The 15,563-nt window shown below is 39.4% G+C and overlaps 1 protein-coding gene across 1 annotated transcript in view; it reads left to right on the top strand.

Moving 5' to 3' along the window:
- Nucleotides 1–15,563, top strand: part of MEGF10 (multiple EGF like domains 10) — a 104,296-nt gene that overhangs the window by 2,439 nt on the left and 86,294 nt on the right. The window contains exon 2 of the mRNA XM_040541406.1: nt 8,970–9,071. The gene's annotated coding sequence lies outside the window, so the exon portion shown is untranslated. The remainder of the gene's footprint in view (nt 1–8,969; nt 9,072–15,563) is intronic.

Below are 15,563 nucleotides of genomic sequence, written 5' to 3'. Positions count from 1 at the left end.
AGTTTGATTAACATCTAACAGAGTTTGGAGTGGGCTTTTGACTGCAGCTGGTAAGTGTCCCTTGAATTTATATTCAGATTACTTGGCAGGAGTTTTGCACCATGTCTCTACATACCTTTTTGTTGTCTAGGCATTTTCACTTCTTCTCATTAGGGAAAGTAAGTGGCTTTTGAGGAAGGGAAAAAAAAAAGATTCTCTTCACATGTGCTACAATTTTAGTCAAAATTAGGGTAGGTTAATTCTTCTGTGGAGAATGCTGTAACATGGATGTGATCCAGTTTGTTCATTTTAAGGAATACAGAATATAGCAATAAAAATCTACAGTGAACCTTTCCTTAGGTGTGGGGTGGAACAGAGCAGTGGAATTACAGTCAAGGTTCTCACACCCATATTCCCGTTAGGTGGTGCCTTGCTTGATGAATGATGCCAGTGGCACCAGATTTCGCTATATAGTAGTTATGTTACTGACTTGCTGTCAGCAATAGAATTTGATTCTGATTTTTGATATTAAGAGATTGGTTTCTGAGTAATTGGTACTCATATTTCTCTTCAAAGATTTGAAACATGCACTAGAATCAATATATCATGAACTTAGATATCATTGCATTATTTTTTCATCTATGATTAAATTCTGTTTCTGGATATTCCAAATGTTTTTCACATGAAAAGAGTAATGTATGATCTAAAGCCATCTGTCAGAAAAGTAGGAGGAGTATTCTGGGCAAGGATTGGCTTTACTAGAATAGCTTTATTGATTGTGTCAGCATTCTTGTTAATTAACCCATTCAAACTGTCTGGATTTTAATTGATGTTTTGCTTGTGTAAGGATTTGTGGTTCATTCCTTTGGATGTACACATTAGGTTTATATTAAAATGTAGACAGCCAGCTCTTAGTGTTTTATCTGTGTTTTGTATCTGATTGTCAGAGAAATCAGACCACAGTCAGCAATGAGGTGCTAATTCTGAGCCCTTTCAATATGCCAGACAATGAAAGAATATAGATTGGGAATCAAAACTCATAAATTTAACTTTGAAATTGACTTGCTGTGTGACCTCAGAAAAGTTGTTGATTTTTTTTTTCTGCAGCTGTAAAAGAACACTGCTTCTAATACTGCTACCAAATTATTTTTGTTGAAGAGATGCAAGTTAACATTTGCAAAGTTACTCGAATACAAAGACTTACTATAAAAGTATCTTATATTTAAAGTAGAAATACTAGCACTGCTAACAGCTGTAGGTTGTGTGGCTCTAGTAACAGGAGCTGTATAACAGCACAAAAACAAAAGCAAAAATGATCTTGCCTTTTATAGTCTAAAATCTAAGACAAAAGACAATAGAAAAAAAATGAAGGACAATGAAATCATGAAAACAGCTGTCAAGCCACAGTCATAGTATTGTTTAGAAAAATCATGAAAATGTTTAAAGAGGTTAATATAAGTTTTTTCAGCTACTAACAATTCCTCGTAAGAGGGGGATCTTTAAACAGGTGATGGCACAAAACTATTTCCCTACAAAACTAGTATATTTCCAGTGAGGGCTAGTGCCATGGCCCTTCCAAAAAAGGGGTCAGCATCTTGTTAGATACAAGAAATGATGGGTATGGGAAGAGGCCATGAAAAGCATGAGTTGTGAAAACAGGAAGCAATATAGGAAGTGTTTCAGTGAAATAGCTGACATGTTGTCACATAGAAATGGGGAAACATTCTTTGTATCAGTCTTCTGAAGGTATATGAAGAAGTATTGATCAAATTTCCGATCCACCAAAAAGAAGCTTCAATGGTCAGATAGGTGTCAGACTGTACAAGAGTTTTGTGTGTGGATAGAAAGTTATAATTTGGACGTTTGCAGGAAACATCCAGGAAATTTGAATTCAAAACATAGGAGTATTTAGAGAGAAAACTATGTCAAAGATGATTCACCAGATACTGGCCTGAATAGCTAAAAGGATGGTGTCCCACAGATACCGAGAAGGTTTTCAGAAGAGAGGAGAGCACTCCAGCTTTAGTGGTAGAGAATTTCATGTGATGTCCCAAGGGGCAGTAAGTAAAATAGCTTGAGACTGTGTGCTGGCTCAGAGGAGTCATGAGCTTATGGAGATGCAGAAGGTGGAGTTGTCAGCCTGGTCTAGAGAAAACCAGCAGGGCTTTGTGGTGTCAGTGAAGGTGTCCAGACATGAGGATGGGGGATCCTGACCTGTCCTTGTGGTGTCTTTCAGGGGCAGTGCTGGTCCAGGAGGGAATGCTTGAAACAATGACAGAGGATGCTGAGAGGAGCGAGGGCTGGTCGAGGCACCTAAAGAAAGAAACATGAACAAGAGAGCAATAATGTGTGCTTAGGGCGACTGACACATCTATGAGCAGTAAATAGGATAGAATACGAAACCTGGGTTTAGCAGCAGTTATGCTGCTTTAAGGGACTGCAAAGGAAACAAGAATGAACTGGGTAGGAAACAAATAAACAAGCTGGTAGTTTGTTGTTTCATGCACACTCACACATCTTTTGGAAAGAAGTCATTGTTTTTTAAAGTTTTGCATACATTGCAAGCACTATACTGTAAGTTCTTGTTTTGCTACATTTATCTCTTTCAGGGTTAGATCCCGTAAGCCCTCTTCAAAGTGAGTAGTACTATATCCCATAAGCAACAGTATGAGACAAATATATGCAGCACAAAATGCTTCAAAGAGACAATGAAGACATGAGGATGTAGTTCTTAAAATATTTCAATCTTAGCCTTGTGAGAAGATTTTGTATTAATGGAAACAAAGACATCTGTTTAGACACTCAATGAGTTCAGCATGTGCACAGCATCTTTTGAAGTTTCTCTTACACTGAAATCTTGTTTATCTACTTTTCAGGACATTTTTTGTAACAAAGTCTGATCGGGTGCTAAGTAAATTTAAAGGATTTACGTAACAAGTAATAATATTTTCACCTGCTAAGTTACTCATTTATCTTGTAGAAATATTTTGATATAGCTTTTATCTTGCAGGCATTTTTCTAAGGTACAGGAGAAAAATATTCAAGGTGGAGATAGCTTTGACTTAAATTTTTCCCTGTCTTGGCCCATTATTTGGAACAAAATACTTGCTGATCAAAAGAGGTTAGGTAAAGTCATGATGAGATCTTCAGCCATAGTTTGCAGCATGTCTGGTGATGCTGTCCACTGGCTGAGCTCAGCAGTCACACCGCAGCTCTGCCGCAGTGCTAGCCCAGCTTTTGGGAGCTCTCCCAGAGCTCCCCAGCTTCGGCATAGACCGTGTGTGGGGGCTTCACATGAGGAACCAGCATGTGCTTGAGGAAGCCATATGCTGCAGTCTCGTTGTGACATGCAGTTAAGACGTGGTCATAATTCATATCTAAAGATCAGGGCTGCAGGGTGCATCTGCCTTGCATTATAGACCCAGCCAGGAACAATGAGGTTGTTAGCTGGTGGAACAAAGGGGAGGAATTTGCAGCTGTGATGCTGTGCTTGTCTTCTCCTAAGCTGGATTTTAGGGGGATCCCACTAACATGGTGGTATCCTTATGGCATCACATACTGCAAAGGTGAACTAGATTGAACTTTTTTCTATGTTTTCACTCAGTGTTGGCTTTATTCAGACCTTTTGTACCATAGCCGTCTGTTTTCTTATTAACCACTTAAGTTTGATTTTGATTCATGCATAATGATTTAGCTGATGGTTATTTTACGTTATTTGCCCCTTTCTTTACATAGAGAAGTTTTAGAATCAGTTGATTTGGATGACAGCTTTCGAATCCTTATGTTTAAAGTTTCAGAATTGCTAAACTGATTAACTGCAGGAGCAAAAGAGTCTTCATCACAGGGCTCTGCCAAAAAGAGCCCCCAAAGTGAATGTTTTGTGTGAAAGCATGCCTTGCAGTTTAAGCCTGGAGTGACAATAATTGTAACACAACACTGTTCATGTGACAGCCAGACAAAGAGGCCATTATGCATGGCTGGCTGGCATCAGATCCTCTGAAAGCCAATAGTCAAACTAAGCTTGGTAGCCCTGAGAATGTGAATATACTGGAAGCAGTTGCATGTTAAAAAGAAGGAAAAGACATGTATGTGTCTGTGTGTATGCGTGTGTATGTGCCAAGGTCTGGTTAAATTGTACTACAAAATGACATAACTGGTTTGTGTATTGTTTTTGGAAGTTGCTGTCAGAAATCGACAAAAAAATAATGTAATGTAGAACTGAGAACAGACATGGTGGAAATCAGGAGTATGTCAAGAGACCATGCAGATCTTTCAGTTCCTTTTGCCCTGTGCTACGAGGTTGATTCCATACAGTGCACTTCTAAGCATGCATAATTGAGTTATAATTTCCTCTAGAGTGTTTACAAAACTTAGAACCGCACTGGTCTGTCAACACGTACATGTTATGGTTACTAGAACTTATGCACAAATAATGGTCATGTGTGTTTGTGGGAAGCATTTGTTTGGTGACTTAAAATCCCTCTTGAAAGGGTTCAAGTTGATATATGAAGAAATGTCCTTGACAACTTGTGAACTGCAGCAATCTTGGCCCCAGAGGCAGCATACTTGCATCAGCCACTGTAAATGTACTTAAAAAAAATAGGATACAGCAGCTGGAGTGGAAAGCTCTTCAATTAGAAATGTATTTGTATAATACCAACTGTTCTGCCTTTGCAGCCCTGAGGGCTGGATTGTCTTCTCCAGCGCACAGGCGGTTGCACCCAATGCTGGCCAGAGCTGCTGGGGATCATGCCCGGCAGAGGTGCCTTGGCCTCATTCCCCACCTACTGCCATGCGTTACCTTTTTGTTTGAATTCTGACAGAGGACTCTATTCAACTTGCCCCTAAGCCCACAGCTAAAGGGAAACATGATTTACAGGGGTATTTGCCTATTTGTTGGTATATTGGTACTAGTATAAAAATAAAGCACTATGAGGTCAGTACCTTAAATTTCCTGAAAGGCTCAAATATATGTTTTTCATTTGTGACTATTATAATTTTTGAATACAGAAATTCAGAATAAAAAATAATTCGGTATTCTGTGGTTGTGTTTTGTTTACACACTGACACATAATTCCTACTTTGTTTGCACTTTCCTAGTGAATATTTTACAATTTTACATTAGAAAAGCTTTTGAAGTGCTCAGAGAAACAGAAAGCTTCTTTTTTTTTTTTTTTTAAACTAGTAACAGAGTTGTATTAAATAATTCATCTTCCTATTTATTCAGTCCTCTGTCATAAGGCTTTTTAGTGGAGGGTTTTGTCTATACTTTTGGGAGAGTCTCTCACCAAAATTACCTATGCTTGTATTAAGAGTTTTGTGTCAGCAGAATTAAGCTGGAGAGGGTTAGGCTGTATGTTGTGTTTGGGGTACAAATGATAAATCAAAAAGCATGGTATATTGATATCTGTATGCTAACAAATAAGTGCCTGGAGAGCTGATGTTTTTGTTTCTTGCACTTGCACCAACAAAGGTCCGAGCTGTGCCCTGCTTCATCCAGCCCTTTGCCACCCTCACTTCCCACACACCAAAAACATAACTGTCAGGTGTTCTTGTAGGCTGTATATGGACTCAGCACAGATTATTTTTAATGACAAGTTGCTTGTGGTTGAGGGTCAAAACTGGAGACCTTAATGACTTTATCTGAATTTTGTATGTCAATAAAAATCCCACCTAATTTTGACCTGACATTTGGACATTTTTTGGTGGTTGTTGCTTCTTTCTTTTACCTTTAGTACTCATGAAGGACACTGCAGAGTTTTGTTGGGAAAATACCAGGAGGTGTTAGTTTTGGGGATCAAGATGGGTGTAGTTAGACTCCTGACCAGCTTCTTCTCCAATACTTATCTTCTGTATTTTAGTAAATTTTTGTGATAGAAAAAAATTTATAGTGAGGATACAATTACCTTAAAGGAGGCTATAGTGAGGTGGGGATTGATCTCTTCTCCCAAACACCAGGTGATAAGACAAGAGGAAATTGCATCAAGTTGCGCCAGGGGAGGTTTAGGTTGGATATTATTAAAATACTTCACTGAAAGGGTTGTGAAGTATTGGAACAGGCTGCCTAGGGAAGAAGTTGAGTCACCATCCCTGGAGGTCTTTAAAAAACATGTAGATGTAGTGCTTAAGGACATGGTTAAATAGTGAACTTGCCAGTGCCAGCTTAAAAGTTGGACCAGATGATCTTAGAGATCTTTTTCAACCTAAATGATTTTATGATTCTGTGATTCTATGATACAGGATACAGCCCAGCTGGCATCCAAGAGACCTAATCTAAGAAACTTATCCCATTGATAAAGAAACCTTCTGGGATGAGTGGTTTGTGAGTGAGTCAGGTGAATAAAGCCTTCCCAGTGGTAAAGCTGGGCTAAATGGGCTGCTTTTCTTTTTTTTTTTTTTTTGGTGGGGGGAGGTGGGAGGAGGGGGTTGTTGTTTTTCCCCAAACAGTACTCAAGAAAAGGGTTTGGTACTTCCCCATATTTTTAAACTGTGTTAGGAGGATGACAGCCTGCGTAGGAGCTGGGCTTCCCTTTTCTCCTGCAAGTGCTATGGAAATGACGCATGTGATCTCTGTATGTGCTGCCACTAAAGGATGTTTGTAGGCCACAGCACAGCCTTTTTACTGCAGTGGATTTTAATTATCCATATAATTACTTTTTTTTTGTGTGTGTGCGTAAGAATCTCTTCAATTATAATGTCATTTCTAATGTCTTAAAAGTGCACATCATATGAAACAGGAAATTGTCCTTTTCCTAAAAACAGCAAAGCAAGAAGCCTCTTCAAATATGAAATCTGTTTTCTCATGTGGCCATTATTCTCAGTGAGAGGAAATTGTTTCCAAATACCAACATTTGGATTTGTACAAATGAACTCATGTCCCAAGTATGTTTTTCTGTTCAGATCACATCTGTCTGTACCGTGTTTGTTTCTGAGGCCACAAAAGCAGAACATTTGAGAATGTATTTTAAAAATTACGGGTAGGGCATAATGCTGAGATGGTGTTGTATGTTTCTTGTCTATTTCATACAGTTTGGTGTCACTGTCTCTCATGACATAAGCTCCTGCAGTCCTGCCTGATGCTGTCAGATTCTCCCATTCTTTTGGCATTTTCTAATGCATTGGAAGTATACAAATTACTTTGCTTGGTGACTATTATTATACTTTTATTACATATATATTTTTCTTAATAAATACCAATATGTATAATGTATAAATAAACCACAGTTTTAATACATCAAAGCTTTTTCTTAGGCATATATGATAGAATCATCAAACAGCTTGGGCTGGAAGGGACCTTAAAGCTCACCTAATTCCAGCCCCCTGACATGTTCCCAGATGCCACCCACTAGACCAGGTTGCCCAGGGTCCCATCCAACCTCACCTTGAACATCCTCCAGGGATGGGGCATCTGCAGCTTCTTCTCTGGGCAACCTGTGCCAGTGCCTCACCACCCTCTGAGTGAAGGATTTCCTCCTAACATCTAATCTAAATCTCCCCTCTTTTAGTCTAAAACCTTACCCCTTTGTCCTGTCACTGTCTGCCTGAGAGAAAAAAGTTGCTCTCCATCTTTTTTATAAGCCCCCCTTTAAGTATTGAAAGGCCACAATGAGGTTTCTCCAGGGCCTTCTCTTCTCCAGGCTGAACAGCCCCAGCTCTCTCAACCTGTCTTCATATGAGAGGTACTCCAGCCCTATGATATATGAGTGCTTTTACTTCATCATGGTTTACAACAATAATACCAATATAGAAAAAATGAAAAAGGGAAAAATAAAGAAATGAAAAAGCAGACAAGTAAGAGGGCATTATCAGTTTCTTTAGAGATGACCAGGTAAAACACATTATAATAATTATTATAATGTACTTGGTTATTATCATTGCCATAGCAGATTCTGGTTAACCAAATGATTGTTTCATGTGCCAATTAAAAAATAGTTTATTCTCCTGACATAACAAAGTTCTTGGCACCCATGACCAGACTGGTGCTGCTGCTGCTTTGTACCTGGGGTTGCCTTCCTGGCGTAGCATAAAGGAAAGAAAAAATACTGAAAATTGCAGTTTCTCAGAGTCGTGTTTACAAGCAGAAGAACTGGAAGCCAAAACCCACTCCCTCTGGAGCTTGCTCAGCCTGTACAGACTTCTCCACAGAGCTGGGCATTGGTGGCTGCGCGGGCACAGTACCTATCAGTCAAGCCCGGCCTGTGGGGCCTTGTTGTGAACTGTCAGCCCTCCCTGATTGCCTCCGCGATCAAAAAAAATCCGAGAAAAATCGATTCAGTCCCCTGTGCCCGTGCCCATGCCCCCTCTGCCGTGGGCGGCATGGTGGCTGTCTGGGCGCTGCTTCCTGGCATCGAGGGCTCCCTGGCCCCTGCACCTCACAGCCCTGCCTGCCCTGCCATGGCACTTTGGTGCTACCCAGGCCCGCGCCACATGCGGGTGGGTGACCCGAGCAAACCCTGCGGGAGGACAGAAGCCCTGTTGTGTGCTCGCAGAGCAGTTGCTCAGAAGCTGGTGTACAGCTGTGGCCAGGCTTGTTTAGAAGTGAAGAGTAACTTGATCCTTTCATCTTTTTTTTTTCTTTTTTCCTTTTCCCCAGACTGATATTGTAAATAACAACTGTTTCTGAAGGGTATCTGCCAGTGAGATTGAAGTGTGTATTTTAAATTGAGGAATAGATGTCATGAAGATTTATGCTGTCTGCAAATATATGTATTTTAAATTTTACCTATTTTAATTTCTTCTAAAATAAAAGGCGTAAGAGAACAGAGGCTGAGGGCCTGGTGTTCCCACTGGCGTCAAGTAAACCAGTCAAAGCTTAAGTGAAATCAGTGGTTAGGGGGTAGATGAGGCGAGGAACATGAATGTGGTGACATCCTCACACTTTGCCTGGGTAACATGCTGTCAGGTGTGTGAGCATTCAGAGATCCCAGTGCTGCGTCCACAAGCAGAACAACTTGTCTCTTTTAACAGATTATTATTTTTTTCTTTTATAGAAGAGCTGCATTGCCAACTCTGTGATGGACTCTGCTGAGGACACAGAACATCATTAGTGCCCTGTGTACTTCAGAGTCACTTTGGATGCAGAGCTAGGTGTTGTAAGTATTGCTGTGCAGGTATACAATGGGGCTTCACCACTCTAAGACAGAAGATGGCACTGAATAGAAGTGAATTTCTGGGCAAGCTACCTAAACCATGAACTCACAAAATAATCAATTTTTAATTATTGAGTAAGCAGGTTGGGTGAGTAGCTGTTGAAAACCAAAAAAAAAAAGCACAGCAAGGAATATAATTCCTCACTGTAAATATCCCTGCTGCTGTCAGTAGATTTTTCCATCTCCATAACCCATTTCAGAGAGCCAGGAGACTTGGTCACATCTCTGAAATGGTATTGTTGTTCTGCAACTTTAATGCACTTTCAAGATGTGCTCAACCCTTTCTTGCTCAATGCTAGTTTATGCCAATTTGCATTATGTATGAATAATAACAGTCAGGAGTTGTGAAGTGAACCTCCAGGGATGCAGTGATTTGGAAAAAAGTCCAAATTTGCAGTCTTTGTCTGCACCACTAAAATACAGATATATATATATAAATATATATATATATATATATATTCAGTCTTTGAAAACTGTCAAGCTTTCTATGCACACCCCACCCTTTTACAAGTTGAATTCTATTTTGACAGTGAATCAACTTCAGAAAATAGATTTTTGTTTGGTTTGGTTTAGTTTGCTAAAGTAGTATTGGGATGCGGGGAGGAAATGCTTTTCTCCTGGCAATGAGAAATGTAAAAAATTCTTAGCTTTCTGCTTCTTGTTATTTGGTAGGAAGCTGTTGGAATGAAGTAGAAATCCACTGCAGTCACTCCAAATATGTTTAGTGGAATTCAGAAACATCTGTGGAGTCTGCATGCGAGGACGTACTTGAAGCTTCCTTTTCCTCTCCTGTGGGAGTCTCTTACCACACTTCCAAAAATTACCCTGCTTTCTTCTGTATTGCCTATCTCCGGGGAAATACCAAAGTTTTAGTACATGGAGGTTTTCTCTTAGACATGTATGTGTGTTTTTCTTCATTGCAGTTTACAACAAGAATGCCAATGGGAAAAGCAAAGAAATGCAAAAGCAAACAGATAAGGAGGCATTATTGGCCTCTTCTGAGACAAACCAAATCTGTTAAAAAATTCTCTCACTTGTGATTCTGTGTGCAGTGATTTCTTTGTGAATGCCCAGTAACCCCAAACCTGTCTTTCCTGGTTCTAATAATGATGCTACAGACATGGTAAGCACAATGTGGCAAAATAATATACTGGAGGCATTGAGTCCTGAGGGTTGGCTGAAAACAGGGACTAGGAGACCTAAATTCTATTCTCCGCTCTGCTGTTGATGTCTTTTATGAAATTAAATAAAACATCTAGACAGGAGTCTAAATACTTTGTATACACTGTGTGGTTCATGATAGTAGCCGAGAGAACAAAAAGCCTTACATTGTTGGAAAAAATGTTGTAGAACTTGAAGGGAGTTATGCTGATAAAAATACAACATGCAAGATTATTTCATGACATACGCTTAAAAGTAAGTGTGCTTAAGTAAGCGAAGCCTAAATTAAAGAGAATAAGGGAGATCAGGTATTTGCAAAAGGCACATAAAAAGAAAGACACAGCAAGGTAGAGAACCACACAGGAACTTGCTGGAACTCATTGTAGTCTGGAGTAGCTTTGGACTCCTGAGAGCACAACAAAGACCTTCAGATAGTAGCAGAGAGCATCTGCCCTGGCTCATCTCAGCCAGTGGGGGAGACTTTCCAAAAAATGGTCACTTATTGTCATGGAGGGAGTGAATTGGAGTGTCCCAGTCTGCCCTCCAGAGAGAAGAAGGGTTTATTCATGGATTAGTTCACAAGGCAGCTGATAGATTGGGTTGGATGAAGCGACTGTCTTTTGTCCCAGCCCATGGTAGACAGCTTTTTTTTGGCTTTCAACATAAGGACATCCTGGTGCCTTTCAGGAGAGGATGCAATGGATATTGGTAGAGTTTTTGTTGCTCTTTTACGCATTCCTACCTTTCTTCTGACTTGCTAGCGCAGAGCAGAAAATCAGTAAGGAAGGTCAAATAATCCCTTGCTCCTTACTGGATGAACTGGATGAAAAGAAATAATTTTAAGCAATATGGCAGCTGGCCTGTCAATCTTCCGTGGTAACAATAGCAACATACATTTCTGTGCATTTAGTAAAAAGGCTGTGTGAAATTGGAAAAGAGCAGTTAGTTGAGGGAGAATGCCTGAGTAAGCTCAGAATCATTTTGCTATGTCAGGACTGGTAGATGTGAATCGTTTGGATTTTAGAGCCAAAAGAATATCAGCTGTTAGTAAAAACACTGTAAAAGTGGTCATATACCAGCCTGGGTGTGGAGTTGTCATAGTAGTCATTACTGTGAAACTGAGTCTTCAGTTACAAGAAGTCAGCTGTCAGCATCATCCAGCATATCGCCATGGGCAGGAGGAGAGATGTGCTTCCTACCAGCATCAGACAATTCCTCGGGGTGGCTCCTTTGATTGCTCTCACTAACATGGGCTTTTACCCTACCTGTGTAACGGCAGTTAGGTTTGCTATCTCTGCATGAAGTGCCCAGTTAAGATGCCTGGGGCATCCCTGCTGCAGTCAGCCAAGTGACCTGGCAAATGCTGGCAGCTTTGAGCTGTTGGGCTGCTCTGTATCTCAGAGGGAACAAGAAGTTTCATGACTTAATTCAGGTTTCATCCCAAATTTCCATACTGATCAGAGGAGAGTGTCCATGTCGTTTTTGTTCTTCCCAGAAGCTCCCTGACTGTGACCGACTGTGCAATCCCTCCGCAAATTCTGCACTGTTTTTCACTGTCCTCTCAGCTGGTTGCTCATCTGTTATCAAACTAAAATAGTAGTTGTACTACTCAATGTGAAATTTTGTCCTTGTTGGTTCTACGGATTGCTTATATCGCTCATTAATTAATGAGAGATGACACATTCACACATTCAAATGACCATTGCATTTCCTTCTGAATGTTGTAAATGCTTTAAAAAAGCACTTTTTTTTTTTTTTTTCCTCCTGATGAATGTCTGAACCAAGGCCAATGTTCATGTAACTTTAACTGAGCAGCAGCAGAAGTTGTAACAGAGATGCTGCTAATACCAGTTGGGCTACAAGTTATAACTCTGCTTACAAAGTTTGCCTGTTTTCTGGCATGGTCTCTGACACACACACTCCAGTCAATCACGGTGAAGTGCCTAATAACAGATGTGGCAATTAAGCTGAAGAATTCTGTCTGTCTTTTAATTTTTATTACAGAGAATGACAAAGTACCTCATTAAACCCATCATCATAGAGATTCTTTGAATTTGGCATACAAATGTCTACAAAAATTAGATCTCTGAATAGGGTGCCTTGTTACTAAAGGTGCTTTGTCAGACAATGCTATCAATAGACCGTTTTTGTAGTGACTGATATGTGCTCATGCTACTGCTGTCCTTTTACAACCCATACTGCAAAGAGGTACAGATTTAAAGAATGCAACATGTGTCCTAAAGGATAACAATTTGAGGGATTTAGGGCCTTGTGCTCAAGTTAATAAAAATGCAGTCTTGATTCTTCTAGCTTCAAATTACACTGCTTTCAGCTGGAATTAGCAGCAGACATCATTTTTAGGAAGGTTTCAGATAACCTGGAACCAAAGTAAATTAACATATTTTAATAGGAAAATTTATCTTGAAAGAAATATTAATTAAAACCAGAAAGGTCTTCTTTTGATTGTTAGAGCTTCTAAGGCAATTGCCTTCATTAGTTTCTTTTAATGATGAACCAGGCACTCTTTTTAAAGGAGACTCTGGTTCATCATTAAAATAAATGAATTTAAGAATGTAATAATTTCGAATGTATTCAAAATTAAGGTAAGAGAAAACTGAAAATAATATAAATCATGACTGGGAACTTTGATATGAAATTACTTTCATATTATCAAAGTATTTTTATGCATAAAATGCACAGTTGTTTACTTTGTCATTGTTGGAAAGAACATGTTTTATTACTACCAATCACTAGTGCTGGGTAGCAGTTTTATTTCTTTAGAAGTAGTATTTTTTCCCTAAAGCACAGCACCTTGCCTTCCAGCTGCAACTAGTTAGCCAGTAGTATAGTGAATCTGTATGTGTCTGCGTGCATTTACCTGCATCTATATATATGCACCAGCGTGTGTGTATGTGTGCAGGTGTTCATGCATGCAAACATGGAAGAGAGAAAACCTCTAGACCCCACAGACATCTATCAAGCTGAACTTCTCTCCAGGGGTATCTTTTCTTCTCTGTTGACAAATAGGAACACCAAGTACTAAAATTACACGACCACAAACATATTTTTAAGTTTGATTTCTTTTTTTAAATAATGAAGTGTTGAATTTAGGTGTCTTAAATGATCAGCTGTTCCCTAACCCTTTGCTTATTTATATGTCTGCAGATATTACAGGCTACAGATGGGGCGATGTGACCAATCCAGATTGTTACTCAGTAATGTCAAGGAGCAGTACAAGTCAAATAAGCTAGTCTAAAGTAAAGGTCAGGGATTATTTAGAGAGAAGGCTCACACATACAAGCATTGTTTTCAGAACTGCAGATGTTCATAAGCTTTACGAAGGGCGTACAGTTAAGAGTAAAACAAAGTCTTGCCCATGCTCTCCTGGGGGCAGAGGCAATGAGGTAGAGTGACGACCAGTATAAATGGACACGATGTGATCACTTGGCAGCATCTCTTAGGGAGTTCAGATGTGGTAAATTAGCTGTGGTGAAGGAAAATAAGTGAGAGATGAAATGACAAGATGGGAAAATCAGCCTGATCTTGCACGTTAGTCTATATCTTGTTCCATTTATTCCAGCTAGTAACAAATCCAAAAGATGCACTGAAAGGAGCTCCTGCTGTTGTTAAGCCACTTTGCTGTGGTAACCGTGGTCTCAACATGTTGTTCGCTCTATAGGTTAGCCTCAGCAGGTTATCTGCTAGGCTCACTGAAAGCTGTTCAGAGAAGAATCGCCTTTGACTTTAAGGGAGTAGGATTTACTCCTTTAACTGTGGATTTGTTAAATAGAATTATTCAGGCTCTTTTGGTTTTGCATTATGGTCTTCCATTTTCCCCTTTGAGGAAAGAATGGAGGAGTACTATATCTATTCTAACTTTTGCAAAAGCCAAAATGTGAAAGAAATGAAGGAATGAAATGTGAAGGAAGACTTTTTCACAAAGTTCCTCATTCTTTCATCAGAATGTTTTGGGTCTACTTTGTTCTGGGGAGGGGAGTCTTGTTCAAGTCATAGATGCTTTGAACTAGATTGCTGGAGATGGAAAACAAAAGTTGGTGAGTAATACATTAACATGTTGAGAAGCTCCATAGGCTGTTAAAATGAGTTGGCATCAGAATTATTTTTTTTTTCCTTTGAAACTTGAAGACTGTAACAAAGTCATGTGATAAGAATTTCCAGAAATGAAATGCTCAGTCTAAATCATGAAAAAAGGAGCTAACTGAAATAACAATTTTGTTTGCTGTAGTGTCATATGTAAATGACATTTCCTTGGATGATTTAAAAATATAAGTGTACTGAAGCAGTATTACCAACAAACTTATTCACAAATTACAGCTACTTGTTAGCAAGTAGAAGATATGAACAAATGAGGGTGCTTATACCTGTGTTGTTCATAATGAAAGGGCCCAGTGAAAGGCTGTTGTAAGTGTGGGGAACTGCAGACTGAAGATTTTTGTCAGTGATGACAGAGGCTATGACAGGAAAGGAGAAGAATCTAATGTAGGAGGGCAATGTATGTGGAAAAAGAGAATGTGTATGTAATGGGGGAAGGAAAAAAACAACAGAGGAGGTCTTTGAAGAGAGCTGAAACAAGAAAGCAAAAGACTGTTACAGGAAGATGAACACATTTGAAATGGATCCTAAAATGCATAGGAAGCTAAAAGAATAGTCAGTCTTGTGGTTGTGCTACTTTATGCATTGGCAAAAAGTTGGATACAATGTCTGGAAGGCTGGTACTTGAGATAAAAGGAAAAGAAAGTTCACAAAAGCTACGGTCAAGAGAGGGTAAAACCATGAATGAAAATTTCCGCATAAGTGGAACCAGGGAATTGGTGTGTTTAGGCGACCACAGGATTGTCCCAGGCAATTTGTCAGCAACCACAAAGTTTTCACAGTTGCATCCATGAATACAATATCCTTAGGAAAAAATAAATAAAAAATCAGATGTCTGGTCATGTTATCTGATAAAGGGACTATGCTAAAAATTCAGTAAAGATTACTTATTGTGTTATTCTGTTAAAAACAGAGCTTTTATACATGCCAGTAACATCTAACTTTAGAAATAATTAGCCCTAAACAAATGCATCTGGATAGACCTTAGTGCTCTAGCCTTCACCTGTACTATTGAAACAGTGCTGGGATTAATATACAGACTGATAGTCCAGGAAGGAGTACATTATTTGATTAAAAAGGGAAAAGGGTGGGGAAAGGTCTGTTTGTTTGGATATGGTTTCTGGATCGACTCCTGTGGTGTATAGCCTTTCTTAAAATGTA

Source organism: Cygnus olor, chromosome Z (genome assembly GCF_009769625.2).
Source record: "Cygnus olor isolate bCygOlo1 chromosome Z, bCygOlo1.pri.v2, whole genome shotgun sequence".
In the NCBI taxonomy this organism is placed as follows: Eukaryota; Metazoa; Chordata; class Aves; order Anseriformes; family Anatidae; genus Cygnus; species Cygnus olor.
This window is presented reverse-complemented; position numbering and strand designations above follow the sequence as displayed.